Source organism: Chlorocebus sabaeus, chromosome 23 (genome assembly GCF_047675955.1).
Source record: "Chlorocebus sabaeus isolate Y175 chromosome 23, mChlSab1.0.hap1, whole genome shotgun sequence".
Lineage (NCBI taxonomy): Eukaryota > Metazoa > Chordata > Mammalia > Primates > Cercopithecidae > Chlorocebus > Chlorocebus sabaeus.
Window position 1 is genome coordinate 44,033,572 of NC_132926.1, and position 16,442 is coordinate 44,050,013.

Consider the following 16,442-nt stretch of genomic DNA (forward strand, 5'->3'; position numbering starts at 1 on the left):
CCTCCCAAGTAGCTGGGACTACAGGTGTCTGCCACCTCGCCCAGCTAGTGTTTTTTTTTGCATTTTTTTTAGTAGAGACGGGGTTTCACCGTGTTAGCCAGGATGGTCTCGATCTCCTGACCTCGTGATCCGCCCGTCTCGGCCTCCCAAAGTGCTGGGATTACAGGCTTGAGCCACCGCACCCGGCCTAAAGTATGATTTTAACAGTGATGTGGGGCCGGGCGCGGTGGTTCACACCTGTAATCCCAGCACTTTGGGAGGCCGAGGTGGGTGGATCATGAGGTCAGGCGATCGAGACCATGGTGAAACCCCGTCTCTACTAAAACTACAAAAAATTAGCTGGGCGCAGTGGCAGGTGCCTGTAGTCCCAGCTACTCAGGAGACTGAGGCAGGAGAATGGCATGAACCTGGGAGGCGGAGCTTGCACTGAGCTGAGATCGTGCCACTGCACTCCAGCCTGGGTGACAGAGCAAGACTCCGTCTCAAAACAAAACAAAACAAAACAAAAAACAATGATGTAACACTAGGTAATGGAAAACTGATGTAAGATGTTGCTAGATGTTTTTCTTAAGTTTGAGAAATAAGACATAAAGTTTAGTTATACATTTTCCCAAGCACATATCCTATATCTAGATACATAATTAATGCACAGTTGAGACAGTCTAGTTTAAAAAGCATAGTAGGTGCTTTTGTAGGCCATAAGCATGATAATTTGGTTTCATGCTTATGTGTGAGATATGCTTGCCTCAAACCTTGTTACAGCATCATCACATTACCTGTTTGATGTAAAAAGTAAAAAATAGAAAGGTGTAAATATATAAATAATTTTTTGGTACAATGAAAATGGCCAGAACCAGGGGATGATCTTAAACTAATCACTTGGATAACTATTAGGCTGGTGCAAAAGCAATTGTGGTTTTTGCCATTAAAAAACAGTGGCAAAAACCACAATCATGGCTGGTCTTGGTGGCTAACGCCTGTAGTCCCAGCACATTGGGAGGCCGAGGTGCGTGGATCATCGGAGATTGGGAGTTTGAGACCAGCCTGACCAACATGGAGGAACCCTGTCTCTACTAAAAATACAAAATTAGCTGGGCCTCCCAAAGTGCTAGGATTACAGGCTTGAGCCACCGTGCCTGGCCTTTTTTAAATTTTGAGACGGAGTCATGCTCTGTCACCAGGCTAGAGTGCAGTGGCATGATCTCAGCTCACTGCAACCTTTGTTTCTCAGGTTCAAGCGATTCTTCTGCCTTAGGCTCCCGAATAGCTGGAACTACAGACGCACACCACCACGCCCAGCTAATTTTTGTATTTTTAGTAGAGACTGGGTTTCACTATGTTGGCCAGAATGGTCTCAAACTCCTGACGTTGTGATCCACCTGCCTCAGCCTCCTAAATGCTGGGATTACAGGCGTTGAGCCACCGCGCTCAGCCTGTCTTTTAAATAAATGGGTGTCTTGAGAAGAGGGACTGTCTTATATTAAAAGAGAGTTAAGATATATAATCAAAATCAGTACCTGTTCCTAGGTTGGACCCTGGTTTAGACAGACAGGCTACAAAGAACATTCTGAGACAACTGAGAAGATTTGAATCTAGACTGAGTATTAGATGAGATGAAAATGCATTGCCTTGTGCCTGTAATCCCAGCTACTCAGGAGGCTGAGGCACAAGAATCACTTGAACCTGGGAGGTGGAAGTTGCAGTGAACTGAGACTGCATCCCTGCACTCCAGCCTGTGCAACAGAATGAGACCCTGTCTCAAAAAAAAAAAAAAAAAAAAAGAGAGAAAGAAAGAAAAGAAAAGAAAATATAATGTAAGAAAATGGAAAGAAAGATTGTTAGCTGAAAAAAAGCATGTTACAAAGCAATATGCACAGTGTGCACCCATTTAATTTTGGTTTTGATTTTGTTTTGTTTTAATAAGATAGGGTCCCGCTATGTTGCCCAGGCTGGTCCCAAACTCTGGGGCTCAAGCAATCCTCCTGCCTTGGCCTCCCAAAGTGTTAGGTTTATAGGCATGAGCAATTGTGCCCAGCCATGTGTTCTCATTTAGATTAAAAAATGAATAAATAAATGTGTATAGAATAACATGTAGAAGGATACCCACTCAAGTGTTATTATCTATAATCTCTGGATAGTAGAAATATTTTATTTTTCTTCTCTTGCTTAGCTGTATTTTAAATTTTTCTACAGCATTTATGTAACTACTTTTGTAATTAAAAGAAGCATTAAGATTACGAAAAATAAATGTTGTAACAAATGTCAACTTTAAAAGGGCTGGCAACACTTCCTTATTAATAGACTATGTTTAAGCTGTCAGTGGCTAAGATGTTTTGCAAGTTCTCAGTGTTGGTATTTTTCTGAAGTTTTGGACATACTCCTTCTGAGTCTGTGTGCCCACTGTATTTCAAAACACCTTTAGCATCAGCGTTGGGAGAACAAACCAAAATCTTAAAAATAAAGATAAATAGCTGGGCGCGGTGGCTCACACCTGTAATCCCAGCACTTTGGGAGGCTGAAGTGGGCGGATCACGAGGTCAGGAGATCGAGACCATCCTGGCTAACACAGTGAAACCCCGTCTCCACTAAAAATGCAAAAAATTAGCCGGGCGTGGTGGCGGGCATCTGTAGTCCCAGCTACTCGGGAGGCTGAGGCAGGAGAATGGCGTGAACCCGGCAGGCAAGGCAGAGCTTGCAGTGAGCTGAGATCATGCCATTGCACCACTGCACTGTAGCCTGGGCAACAGAGCGAGACTCCATCTCAAAAACAAACAAACAAACACAACAAAACAAAAGATAAATAATAAATTGTTATATTTTTTAGCAACGACTAAGGACATACAGGAAAAAGCAAATCATTTTTACAGTAGAATTCCAGTGTGACAGCTTTAGGAGGTCATTTCCACATTCAAAGCCTCTGTCATGGAGGAAAGAAAAAAAGGGGCAGCACTGTGTGTAGCAAAAAATTCCAACTGGGTGTGGTGGCTCATGCCTATACTCCTAGCACTTTGGGAGGCCAAAGCAGGAGGATCACTTGAGGCCAAGAGTTCAAGACCAGCCTGGGCAACATAGCAAAACCACGTCTCTACAAAAAGTATAAAAATTAGCTGGGTGTAGTGGCCTGCACTTCTGGTCTCAGCCACTTGGGAAGCTGAGGTGGGAGGATTGCTTGAGCCCAGGAGGTCAAGGCTGCCATAAGCCATAATCATACCAGTGCTCTGCAGCCTAGGGGACAGAGGAAGATTCTATCTAAACATATCAAACAAAAAAAAAAAAAAAAAAAGAAAGAAAAATTCTGTGCGGGTAGTCATCTCCAATCCAGACCTGCCATTCGTTGTTGTTGTTGTTGTTTTAATGGAGCGGGAGCTGAGTGCGGTGGCTCATGCCTGTAATTCCAATGTTTTGGGAGACTGAGGTGGGCCAATCACTTGAGCCCAGTAGTTTGAGACCAGCCTGGGCAACATGGGGAAACCACATCTCTAGTAAAAATACAAAAATTAGCCGGACATAGTGGTGCACACCTGTAGTCCCAGCTACTTGTGAGGCTGAGGCAGGAGGATCATTTAAGCCCAGAAGGTCAAGGCTGCAGTGAGCCATGATTGTGTAACTGCACACCAGCCTGAGCAACAGTGCTAGAACCTGTCTCAAAAATAAATAAATAAATAAAAATAAAATGGAAGGGGAAAAGTGGAGAAAAGCAGACTAATTTAAGATATATTTTAGGGATCGGTAGACAAATGCACATGCAAATGGAAAATAATGTAGTTATCATGGAATTCTTTAATTTTGCACACATTTGATTTCCTTACTTCATGGGCCAGGAACTGGGAAGTGCAGCATAAGGTGAGTAGGAAAATGAGAAGTCTGCCTTCTTGTTTACTTCCAAAATAACTAGAAGAGGAGAAGTCTGTCTTCCAACATAACCTGTTAAGTGTTACCAAAGTACTGTGCATGCATTTGTGGTTGTTAAGTACTGGTGCCTTAATGCATTTTTATCATACAGAATCATAGCGTGGCATCCTTGTTAAGCATGATATGTCATTTTGTTTGGTTCCTTTCTCCAGGACTCAAACTAAAGAGAGCCAAAAAAGCAAGCAAGCATGCAGCTCTCTTAAAACTTGAAACTAAACAGAAGTTTAGATTCCTCTCTTTTTTCTTTAGAAGTTTAGATCTGGGATGGCATCTAGAAGCCCCCTCTTCCCAGGCCTCTTGCCAATCTTCTTGTACTTAGCCAGAATAAATGGTACATGTCTAACCTGGGCATTCCTACTTAAGTTTCTATTTGTGTGCATGTGTGTGGCATGGGGATGGGGGACGTGGGTGTGGGATTTTGGAGCATGAGATAATGCTTGGAGAAATGAGCCCAGGGCAATAACTTGTCTGTCCTGTGTTAAGGGTGTCATGGTTAAGCTTGATTTGAAAGTTATATAGTATTTGAGAAGTACTCTCCCAGTTCAGAAATACTGCCACTTCTCTTATGCAGTTAACTCTTTATAAGAACTATTCAGATGATGCCTGTATTATTATTTTTTCTTTTTGATACAGAGTCTTCTGTCACCCAGGCTGGAGTGCAGTAACACTGTCATAGCTCACTGCAGCCTTGACCTCCTGGGCTCAAGTGGTCCTCCCACCTCAGCCTCCTGAGTAGCTCGGAATACAGGCATGAACCACCATGCCCAGCTAATTAAAACAATTTTTTTGTAGAGACAGGGTCTCACTTTGTTGCCCAGGCTGGTCTTTTACTCCTGGGCTCAAGCTATTCTTCTGCTTTGGCCTCTCAAAGTGTTCAGATTACGGGCGTGAGCCACTGCACCTGGTCTAAGATTTGATTTTTGATTCAGAGATGGTCCAGTTCTTCTCAGTTTGCTATTTCTGTGACTTCAATTGCTTTCCTTGGGTTCTCTGTTAGTCCTCTTACTAGTAACATTCTCTATATTATCTTTACACCTTTCATTTAAGATCCATAATTATGTTCCAAAAGTTAATTATATCTCAGAAACTCCCAGGCTTATGAGAGAAATTTACTGAACGGAGAAGTTTATTTCTAAAGATAGAGTCCAGTGATTTCTGGCAATTTTATATAACTTTCTTCCACCTCACCAAAGGACATGACTAAAGAAAAAGATCTTTGTGAAGCAGTCATGCATTAGCTTTCCAATTAATTTAATTAGAGCCTCTAATACATACGAAAGCGGAGATGACTAAATAAAATAACTTCCTTTCCTGCTTCCAGGGTGATCCAAGAAATTTCTCTTTCCCCATCCAAATCAAGGGTTGATGACACTGCTGTGATTGATGCCTTTTGTTCCCAGACCAAATTGTTTTTTATAGCCTACCCCCTACCAGCAGTTTCCAAAGCGCCACCGCCATCAGCTCCAGAGGGAATCCCTTCCTCAGGCCTCCTGGGCAGCAGCTGCAGGGTGATGGCAGGGAGCACAGAATGGGAGGAGAAAGCAACGTGCAGACAAATGGGCAGCTCATCAGACCAACAGCCCAATCACTAGACCCATAAAAAAATTCCATTCCCCACCTCATCTGCATGTTTTTGGCCAAGGTGGGGAGAATGCTCCTTGAAAAGTTATGCTTCATACAATCTATCAAAGCAGGCTCTAATTATTGCTCCCCACACCTTTTTCTTTCTCAAGCCAATTGTGCTTATTTAGCCCAATAGTTGTCAAATCACTACAGACCTTACAGATACTAAAAGGACAATTAGGGAATATTATGAACAACTTTATGCCAGTACATCAAACAAATTAGATGAAATAAACAAAGCCTTTGAAAAATGCAAACTACCAACAGTGTGTCAACCTAAAGCACAATTTCTGGGTCTTCCTTTAAACTTTTTTTCAAAGTTTGTATCTCTCTCAATCTTCAGGATTTTTCATTTTAAAGCAGCCTTACTGAGCTTACTTAATTAGCATTCTCAACTGTTCTACTAGGAACTGGTTACTTCTCAACACAAGTTATCTAATTGTGGAGTGGAGAGGGTTAAGCTATTTTATAAGAATAAGCATCTCCATCTTGAGGGGGAGGATAATACATCTTAATCAGGATTTTAAAATCCTGATCCTTCTGGGCGGCCTTTATGTTGAGGCCAGAAGGACAGCTTCTCTGAACTTTAGTGTTTCTGGTCCTAGCCAGTGTGAGAACATTTCAAGGAGTCTTTAACATATATATGTGGTTAGAGTCTTCTTGTACCATAAAATGGTTAGACAAGGACCAATATAAAGCATTCAGTCTGCAATGAGGTTGGAGCTTTAGAGACAAGCACATCCTTTTCAGTGGTGCTTGCTTTTATAATGTGTCATTTAGCAAATGGACTGTGAAGAATTCGTCATGCCAAACTCCTAACCATCTGATGACTGGGTATGGACTAAACATCTCAGATGAAAATGTTTAGACTTTAAGCCTTCAGTCTTTCAAAGCTCAATTAAAATAAAGTACTATATCTAATGGGACTCAAGTTCTAGTTTAACTTAGTCTGTTTGCAGCTTTTATAGATACAGGTTCAACATATAAATGGCAAACCATTATCAATTCCTTTGTGCTTCTCAGGGATGATTGAAGAAAATGTAATATTTGAAACTGTTGTCATCTTTGTGGTGAGAAACAAATATGTATCCTAAATTAAATTAAAATGTAATATTATTAGGGTATTTTCCCTTTGGTGAAATCATATTATTATGTCTTTCTGTTGCTAAAATGGAAGGTGCCAACCTGAACACACTATTGTGTGTAGGAAGTCAGACTCTTTGTTTAGCTTCCTGTAGGTTCTGGGTGCCCCCATGCCCTCCTCCTTCAATTCTTCGATAGCTACCTGGCTCTAAGGCCTGGCTTTAAGTTCTCCTGAGCCATCTGAGCTGGCCTTTTCACTGGATTCCCTACCCTTTTCTCTTCATATAGTGCTTTTTTCTTCTTCCTCTATTCTTTTTAAAGCCTCTTCATCTTTTTTCCTGCCCTTAACTTGATCATTTCCCTTTATATTTAGAATGCATCTGACCTCCACATAACGGCTATAAAGATTTTGAAATGATGGTGGCTGGGTGCGGTGGGTCACGCCTGTAATCCCAGCACTTTGGGAGGCCGAGGCGGGCAGATCACCTGAGGTCGGGAGTTCAAGACCAGCCTGACCAACATGGAGAAACCCTGTCTTTACTAAAAACACAAAATTGGCTGGGCGTGGTGGCATATGCCTATAATCCCAGCTACTAGGGAGGCTGAGGCAGGAGAATTGCTTGAACCTGGGAGGCGGAGGTTGTGGTGAGCCGAGTTCGTGCCATAGCACTCCAGCCTGGGCAACAAGAGTGAAACTCCGTCTCAAAAAAAAAAAAAAAAAAAAAAAAAAAGATTTTGAAATGATGAAGCATGTCACAAAGTAAAGGAATTTTTTTGGGGGTGGGGGCGGGGGACGGAGTCTTGCTTTGTCGCCCAGACTGGAGTGCAATGGCACAATCTCAGCTCACTGCAACCTCTGCCCCCCGGGTTCAAGCAATTCTCCTGCCTCAGCCTCCCGAGTAGCTGGGATTACAGGCACCTGCCACCACACCCAGCTAATTTTTGTATTTTTAGTGGAGACGGGATTTCACTATATTGGCCAGGCTGGTCTCAAACTCCTGACCTTAGGTGATCCACCCACCTCAGCCTCCCAAAGTGCTGGGATTACAGGCGTGAGCCACTGTGCCCAGCCAAGTGGAGGGATTTAAAACAGTATACTAAAGCGATTTGTTGCTGTTCCAGTTGGCCATGGGACTCAAGTTGAATGGACACTTCCTGTATTGATACTGAAAACAGATCCTACATCCTGTGTCCATTGAGTAACTAGTTTTGAAATTAATTCTGTCTACTTTGTGACAATTAACAATTACTTATTGAGTAGTGTGTAACTCATAAGGTAAAAAAAAATTTATATTTATGTTAGTCTGACATTCAGGGCTCCCACATACTGGCCAGTGCTTATCTTTCTAATGCTTATTTTCCTAATCTCCCCTGTACCTGCCTTTATGGACTCTGCTCTAGCTAGAGTGGTCTATTTGCTCCCTTGCTCACTCCAGTCTACATTTGCTAAAGCCATTCTCTTCCTTTGCCCTTGCTCGCCAACATCACAAACACTGGAAGACCCTCCTCTTTTCTGCTTGTACAATTTCAAGCCTACAAGATAATTTCCTGTAATTTTGCTCTAATACATGCTCATCTCTTGTGCCTATGAACTACTCATACTTAAATTCTGACTTGGCTTGTAGTTAATAATATATTCCCTTGACATAATGTGCTGGACAGTACATTATGAAGTGATTTAACATTTGGCCTTTGGAGACAGCAAAGCAGTTTTTACAAACATTTATGTATTTTTAAAGTGAGTTACCTGGCAGCCTCCCAAACAAGAATAGGTTCGTTCAGTCTCCCAACAAAGCAGTTTTTATCATGATTCCATGACTTCCTCGCTCTGTGACAATGGGGAAAGTTGCTTAATCTTGCTAAGTCACAGTTTCCTCATCGATACAATGGGGATAATGGTAGTTCCTATCTCACAGGACTGTTGTGAGGACTAAATGGGATAATATATGTAAAAGTATATAACAGTGCCTATTGGCAAAGAGTAAGCATTCAATCAACATTAGCTATTATTATTTCCCTCTAGTATTTTTACTTAGCTTATTTATATATGGATTATGCTCCCATCATTAATGGAAAGATTACTATTTGCTGTTATTTATTATATGCCAAACACTGTACTAGGCACTTTTTTTTTTTTTTTTTTTTTTTTGAGATGGAGTTTTTCTCTTGTTGCCCAGGCTGGAGTGCAATGCGGCAATCTCGACTCACCACAACCTCCGCCTTCCAGGTTCAAGTGATTCTCCTGCTTCAGCCTCCCAAGTAGCTGGGATTACAGGCATGTGCCACCACGCCTGGCTAATTTTGTATTTTTAGTAGAGATGGGGTTTCACCATGTTGGTCAGGCTGGTCTCAAACTCCCTACCTCAGGTGATATGCCTGCCTCAGCCTCCGAAAGTGCTGGGATTACAGGCGTGAGCCACCCCGCGTGGTCTGGCTCTCTTATTAATACTTATGTTGTTTAATTCTCACAGCAGCAATCCTGAGGTTAAAGTGATTTGATCTGGAAATTAGAAAATCCTACTAATGCCTTACCTAGGAATTAGTAGAGCCAGAATTTTGAACTGTATTTTGTTATAGGGGCCTCAGCCATAAACCTAGGATAAGTGGGGAAAATATATTTTTATCCCCTACTGAACTCAATTATATCTGCCTCTAAAGTCTTTCCACTGCTTCATGGTGCTTTTTCACAGACATGGGAAACTTTTTGTTTTTCTCACAGGGCTACCTACCTGTTGTGTACAAACCGAGTTCCTTCATTTAATGGATTTATTGTATTTAAATCAACAGAGTGGAATTGGGGGCTTCATTTAGTTTATGCTATTGTTCTTTGTGGCTGAAAATCACAGGTTCTCTTCCCTTATCACTCAGAAGGCACCTCCAAATCTCTTTTCATTCACCGTATTACTGAAGGCACTAATGCCCTTATTTACACCTAACCACTACTTGCTCCTGCTCATATATCTGCTTGAAAAGAAGCTTTGCCAGTTAATTTAAAACCACCTAATTTAGCCCCTTAATTTATAGTTGAAGCAAATAAGGCTGAAGGGCTAAGAGATGTGCCCAAGGTCAAGCTAATGGTTGTACCTCAATTGGGTCTCAATCCAGGTTTCTAGCTCATGTCCAGAAAGCCACTCATTATGCCAGGAGCCCCTTGAAAAGCAGCACTCAACAAGGTTATTGTCATAAGTAGTTCAAAACCTCCGGCTGTAGTCTTATTTGTGGTGCTAATTTAATAGCACCCCCTTTAAATTATAATATACAAATAAACTTCCTTCAGCACAAAATTCAAATAAATGAAATCTTAAAAATAAATTTTTTTAAAATGTAGACATGGGGGTCTTACTGTGTTGCCCAGGCTGGTCTGGAACTCTTAGACGCAAGCAGTCCACCTGCCTTGGTCTCCCTAAACACTGGGATTACAGGCATGAGCCACTGTGCCCAGCCCAAATAAGCGAAATCTAACCATTAGACTATGTGTACATCAAGAACATGTGACTGTTGCTTTTTTAAAAACTGAGATGGAGTCTCACTCTGTCACCCTGGCTGGAGTGCAGCAGAGCGATCCCGAGTCACTGCAACCTCTGCTTCCTGGGTTCAAGTGATTCTCCTGCCTCAGACTCCTGAGTACCTGGAATTACAGGTGTGCACCACCATGCCATCTAATTTTTGTTGTTTTAGTAGAGACGGGGTTTCACCATGTTGGTCAGGCTGGTCTCCAACTCCAGAGCTCAAACCATCCACCTGCCTTGGCCTCTCAAAGTGCTGGGATTATAGGCGTAAGCCACCACGCTAGGCCTGACTGTTGCTTTTTTTTTTTTTTTTTCTTTTTCTGAAACTGAGTCTCTCTCTGTCGCCCAGCCTGGAGTGCAGTGGTGCAATCTTGGCTCACTGTAACCTCTGCCTCCCGGATTCAAGCAGTTCTCTGCCTCAGTCTCCCAAGTAGCTGGGATTACAGGCGCCGCCACCACACCTGGCTAATTTTTTTGTATTTTTAGTACAGACAGGGTTTCACCATATTGCTCAGGTTGATCTCGAACTCCCAACCTCATGATCCACCCCCCTGAGCCTCCCAAAGTGCTGGGATTACAGGCGTCAGCCACTGCACCCAGCCCAACGGTTGCTTTTACATAGGCTATATATTTCTAGGAAGCAGAAGTAACTTATTCTAACTTTTTCCGTATGGCAAGTGGCACAAGGCATCATCTGAAGGCCAAAACTGTCAGGATAGAGAAACTTAGAAGCTCAGAATAGAATGTTAGAATCTGAAAAAAAAATTGGGGGAATGTATAATGCAATCTAATCCAATCCCCTGTTTGTATAACAATGATTTTGAGGCTCAAGAAGTAACTCTCATGGCATTATAGTAAAATCTGTGGCCACATCAGCAGCATTTTTCATGCAGTACTAAATTATCTTCCTTGATTTTCTGAAAATTAAATTGTATCAATAGTCACTTAAGATTGCAGGAATAGGCCAGGCGTGGTGGCTCACACCTGTAATCCCAGCACTTTGGGAGGTTGAGGTGGGCGGATCACGAGGTCAGGAATTTGAGACCAGCTTGGTCAACATAGTGAAACCCCATCTCTACTAAAAATACAAAAATTAGCTGGGTGTGGTGGTGCGTGCCTGTAATCTCAGCCACTTGGGAGGCTGAGGCAGGAGAATTGCTTGAATCCGGGAGGCGAATGTTGCAGTGAGCTGAGACCGTGCCATTGCACTGGGTGACAGAGTAAGACTCTGTCTCTAAAATAGAATAGAATAGAATAGAATAGAATAGAATAGAATAGAATAGAATAGAATAGAATAGAATAGATTTCAGGAATAAGTCCTTTGGGAAAAATGCAAGACAACCTTCAGGGAACTAAAATTAAATATTATCTTACTCTCCTTTTGGAACACGAGCCTCATTATTTGGGCAGTTTTATATGCAGTTACAACTTTTCTTGGTTTTTGGATAGTCCTTATGTGTTATTGGCAGAATCAGTTCTCACCAGAAGCATCGAAATTCAGAAAGACAGAAACAGTGGCATTTATCTCGGCCAAATAAGAAGTTTGAAGAACTCCAGATTATGATATATTCCAAAGTGGCCTCAGTTTTTCAGCAAATTTCAGAGTTAGAAAGGAGTCAGAACTCGGCTTGGATCATCCTTTAAGAGAATCAACAATTCTTTTGTAATATCTTAGCCACAGAGGCAACATGAAATGTCTGGCTGTTTAGTAAAAGCTCTAACAATATTTTCATCCTCACTGTTTTCTTTAGGTTGTGTAGGTATCCCTATTGGAGCCCACGATTTGAAAGAAATTTTGTATTATTGTCTTTTTTTTTTTTTTTTAATTTTGTTTTCCCCAGTTTGTGCTCATATAGATTCCAGCCAGTCTTCTTTTACCACACATGCTACTCAGCCTGGTTCTAAAGAAATCAGGCTGAGAAGAATTATATATCACAATAGGGAAATGTATCCAATACCCTCAACCCAGCCCTGTCCTTCAGACTCTGGAGATTATTTCAATTCAACTCCAGGACACTGGTGAATGAGGGAGGCTTTTGGAGGGGTGAGGTGTGGGAGGGTGCCAAGGGGCTAAAAGATCTTATGAAGCTCCCTGCCATGCTGGCCCAGAATTAACCCATGGTTTCCCAGCCAGAGCAGTCACAGCTGCCTTGCTTTCCTGGGGCTTCACATGTTAATCTATGAAATTAACCAACTGAGTTTGACCGTGACTGTCTTTGTTTTGCAAAACAAAATTGGTAAGGCAGGCCTCATGCTGACTGACTGAATGGAGTCATCAACCCAATTCAAGGGGTGCCACAAAAGCAAGGAAGTGAAACTTCAATTTCCTCCTCATGTGAAATGATAGCTTATCATACCGAGTATGACCCTTACGCAGCTCAGGGCAAAGTATTTTATTGCTTTTTTTGTGAACAGCAATAAACCACTCTCTCCTAGTTTTTCCTCTAACCCCCACCCCCGCCCCACACCTGATTGATTAAAGCTCATTGGAAAAGGTCTGTTCTCTGTTGTCAGTGATCAGAGAACCAAAAGCCTCCTTTTTGCCCTCATCAACCTGTTATCATTTTATCTCTATCCTAGGAAGTACAGGGTTTGTTTTAAAACAACACAGAAGTAAACAGGGGAGGTAAAGCCATTCTGGCTTCAGAGCACCCTTGTAGTAGTCATCGGCTCTAACCACTTGGGTGAGTTTTGCTTCAGTTCTAGGCCAGGCAGATGATGTTGGTTGCTTTCATCCCCAAGTTTCCTCTGCCCCTATACACACCTCTGTTAGAATGTTTATCACACTACATTGAGTTGTTTGAGACAGGATCTTGCTGTGTTGCCCATGCTGGAGTGCAGTGGTACTATCATAGCTCACTGCAGCCTCGATCTCCCATCTCAAGTGATCCTCCTGCCTCAGCCTCCTGAGTACCCAGGACTGCAGGTGCGCACCACCACACCTGCCTAATTTTCGCATTTTTTGTAGAGATGACATCTTGCTATGTTGCTTAGGCTGGCATACTACATTGTTATGAGCACAGGTGAGCATTTCTTGATTGGGATTATGTACTTTCATTTTTATGTCCCTAAGCAGGTGCCTAGCATATCCTTGACCCCATAGAAGGCATTCAGTGAAACAATAAATTGACAGGGAGGCCTCCCACAAAGGTTAGGCCATCTTTTCACCTACCTGTCAGCAAGTCTCTAACTATCTAGACTCAGAATCAGAAAGAGGTTCAGTAGCTCAGCTCCTTCACTGGACACTTGTGGGCGTCTATGGGGGAAGATGTGATGTTTCTTAGGACTTGAACCTGTACCCTCTTCACTCTTACCTCATTTACTTCCATGGCTTCAGAAAGTATCTGTTTATCGATGACTCCCAAATTTGCATCTCCTTCTCAAATTTCTTTTCTAGTTTATTTAGCAAGATTTCCTATACTTATTAGCCAATTACCTGCTTGATAGCTCCATTTGAATGTCTCAGAAATATTACAAAGTTAACATGCCTAAAATGGAACTTTTTTTTTTGGAAACAGTCTCACTTTGATGTCCAGTCTGGAGTGCAGTGGAACAATCTCAGCTCACTGCAACCTCTGCCTCCCAGATTCAAGTGATTCTCCTGCCTCAGCCTCCCAAGTAGCTAGGATTACAGGCACACACCACCACTCCCAGCTATTTTTTGTATTTTTAGTAGGCAAGTGGTTTCACCATTTTGGCCAGGCTAGTCTCAGACTCCTGGCCTCAAGTGATCCACCCACCTCAGCCTCCCAAAGTGCTGGGATTACAGGTGTGAGTCACCACACCTGGCCAAAATGGAACTCTTAATTCTCATCTTCCTGTTAGTCCTAACCTGGTTCTCTCTCATTTTGCCTGTGTCCATAAATGGCACCACCTGCCACTCAGTTACTAAAGTTGCAAAGACTGGGAGTCATCTAGCTTCTTCACCTTCTCTCACCCACCGTATCTAATCCATCAGCAATTGCACTGATTCTTCATTTTTTTTTTTTTTTTTTTAAAGACTCAGCCTTACTCTTGTCACCCAGGCTGGAGTGCAGTGGCACGATCTCAGCTCATGGCAACCTCCATCTCCCGGGTTCAAGTGATTCTCCTGCCTCAGCCTCCCAAGTAGCTGGGATTATAGGCAAGCGCCACCACATCCGACTAATTTTTGTATTTTTAGTAGAGATGGGGTTTTGCCATGTTGGCCAGGCTGATCTCGAACTCCTGACCTCGAGATCTGCCTGCCTCGGTCTCCCACAGTGCTGGAATTACAGGCATAAGCCACCACACCTGGCCGATTCTTCCTCTTTTTAACATACTGCTCACCTTCCTTCTCTCTGCTCCCTCTGTTCCTATCCTAGTTCAAGCCACCATTAGCTCTTGCCTGAACTAATACAATTGCTTTTCCTTTAGGGTTCCACTCTTGCCCCTTCCAGTCAATTTTCATATAACATCTAAGTATGGGTTTTTTTGTGGCTTTTTTTTGGTGTGTGTTGTTTGGGTTTTGAGACAGAATCTTATTCTGTCATCCAGGCTGCGGAGTACAGTAGCACAATCTCGGCTCACTGCAACCTCCACCTCCCAACCAAGCGATTTTTGTGCCTCAACCTCCCAAGTAGCTGGGACTACAGGCACATGCCACCATTCCCAGCTAATTTTTTTTTTTTTTAGTAGAGGCAGGGTTTCATTAAGAAGGCCAGACTTGTCTCAAGCTCCTGGCCACAAGAGATCCACTGCATTGGCTTCCCAAAGTGCTGGGATTACAGGCATGAACCACTGCACCTGACCCGGTTTTGTTTTGTTTTGAAGTAAATAGGATCCTATCACCATCCTGCTAAAACTTTTTCTTTTTAGACAGGGTCTTGCTATGTTGTGCAGTCTGGTCTCAAACTCCTGGGCTGAGGTAATCCTCCTGCTTTAGCCTCCTGAGTTGCTGGCACTGCAGGTACATTCCACCGTGTCCAACTCCTTCTTAAAATCTTTTCATGGCTTCCTGTTTCTCTAGAACAAAATTCAACCTTTATACTGAGGCCTACTGAAGTCCAATATGATTCTGACTCCGTGTCTTACAACATTTTTATTCAGGTGAAACCAAGTTAAGGTGAATACCACGGAATACAGAGAAGGAATACATGAAGTGAGAGGTAGTATAGAAGAGAGAACGGGCTGACTTTTTCCTTTGCCTTGGGCTTAGGTGGTAATGGTGTATTTGGGAACTTCATATGTTCTTCTCTTTCCTTGTTTTATTTTTTTCCCTTAAATCACATAGCACATCCAGCCCCTCCCCTATAATCTAACTCTCTTAACTACTGCCCATCTGATTAGTCCTGAGGGTAGTATGGAGCCCTTTAGAGCAGAGGACCTAAGGGTTACTTGAACTTGAGATCAGGAGGTCTGAAATCTAACCTCAACCTTTAACTAGCCAAGTGACCTTGGGCAAATAGATTTCCCTTCTGCAAGGAGAAGGGGTTTTCCTCTGGCTCCGAGGAGAATGACGTATGTGACCTGTGACGTATACACTCACCCCACCATAGGGAACATCAGTTTTAGGTTGGGAGAGCTCTAATCACCCACTACATGCAAAGTAAAGTGTTGTGAGAGGCTTTGCAGAGTCACCAAGAAGGGTAATATGGTTCTACATCCAGGGAAGAGAATTGTCAGTCCTATTGTTGAGGCAAAAAATACATAATGCCTAGATATCATAGGCAGTGATACATAGGTTCCATCAAATGAATAGAAGGAAATTTCAAGGAGCAGAGAGACCTTAAGGTAATGTTTGGAGTTGAGGAGGCAGTCGACAGGACAAAGGTGTTTCAGAGAGGGAAATGGTCTCAAGTGAAATATAGAACTTAGGTGGGAATCAAGTATGCAAGGAGCTGTTAAAACCTTGTCCAGCTGGAGCTGAGGAAGCAAGGGATACAGTTGGACAAGCAAGTTAAGAGCAATTACCGGCCAGGAGCAGTGGCTCATGCATGTAATCCCAGCACTTTAGGAGGCCGAGGTGGGTAAATCACTTGAGGTCAGGAATTCGAGACCAGCCTGACCAACATTGTGAAACTTCATCCCTACTAAAAATACAAAAAATTAGCTGGACGTGGTGGCACATGCCTGTAATCCCAGCTACTCAGGAGGCTGAGGCAGGAGAATCACTTGAACCTAGGAGGCAGAGGCTGCAGTGAGTCCAGATTGTGCCACTGCACTCCAGCCTGGGCAAATGAAAGCAATTGTTCACTTTTTGGCTTATTTACTATGTTTTTTGAAATTTTATGAAAATATATTAATATATTATTCATAGAAAAAAAATTTTATGTTTACGGTAGGTTGTGTCATGTT

General features: G+C 42.6%; 1 non-coding gene across 1 annotated transcript; it reads left to right on the forward strand.

Annotated features, from left to right (window-relative positions):
* The first annotated feature begins 683 nt into the window (after positions 1 to 683).
* LOC119618414 (small nucleolar RNA U13) lies at positions 684 to 786 on the forward strand. The gene has a single exon (XR_005234722.1). It is a non-coding gene; the product is annotated as a small nucleolar RNA U13 (small nucleolar RNA).
* Positions 787 to 16,442: the final 15,656 nt, after the last annotated feature.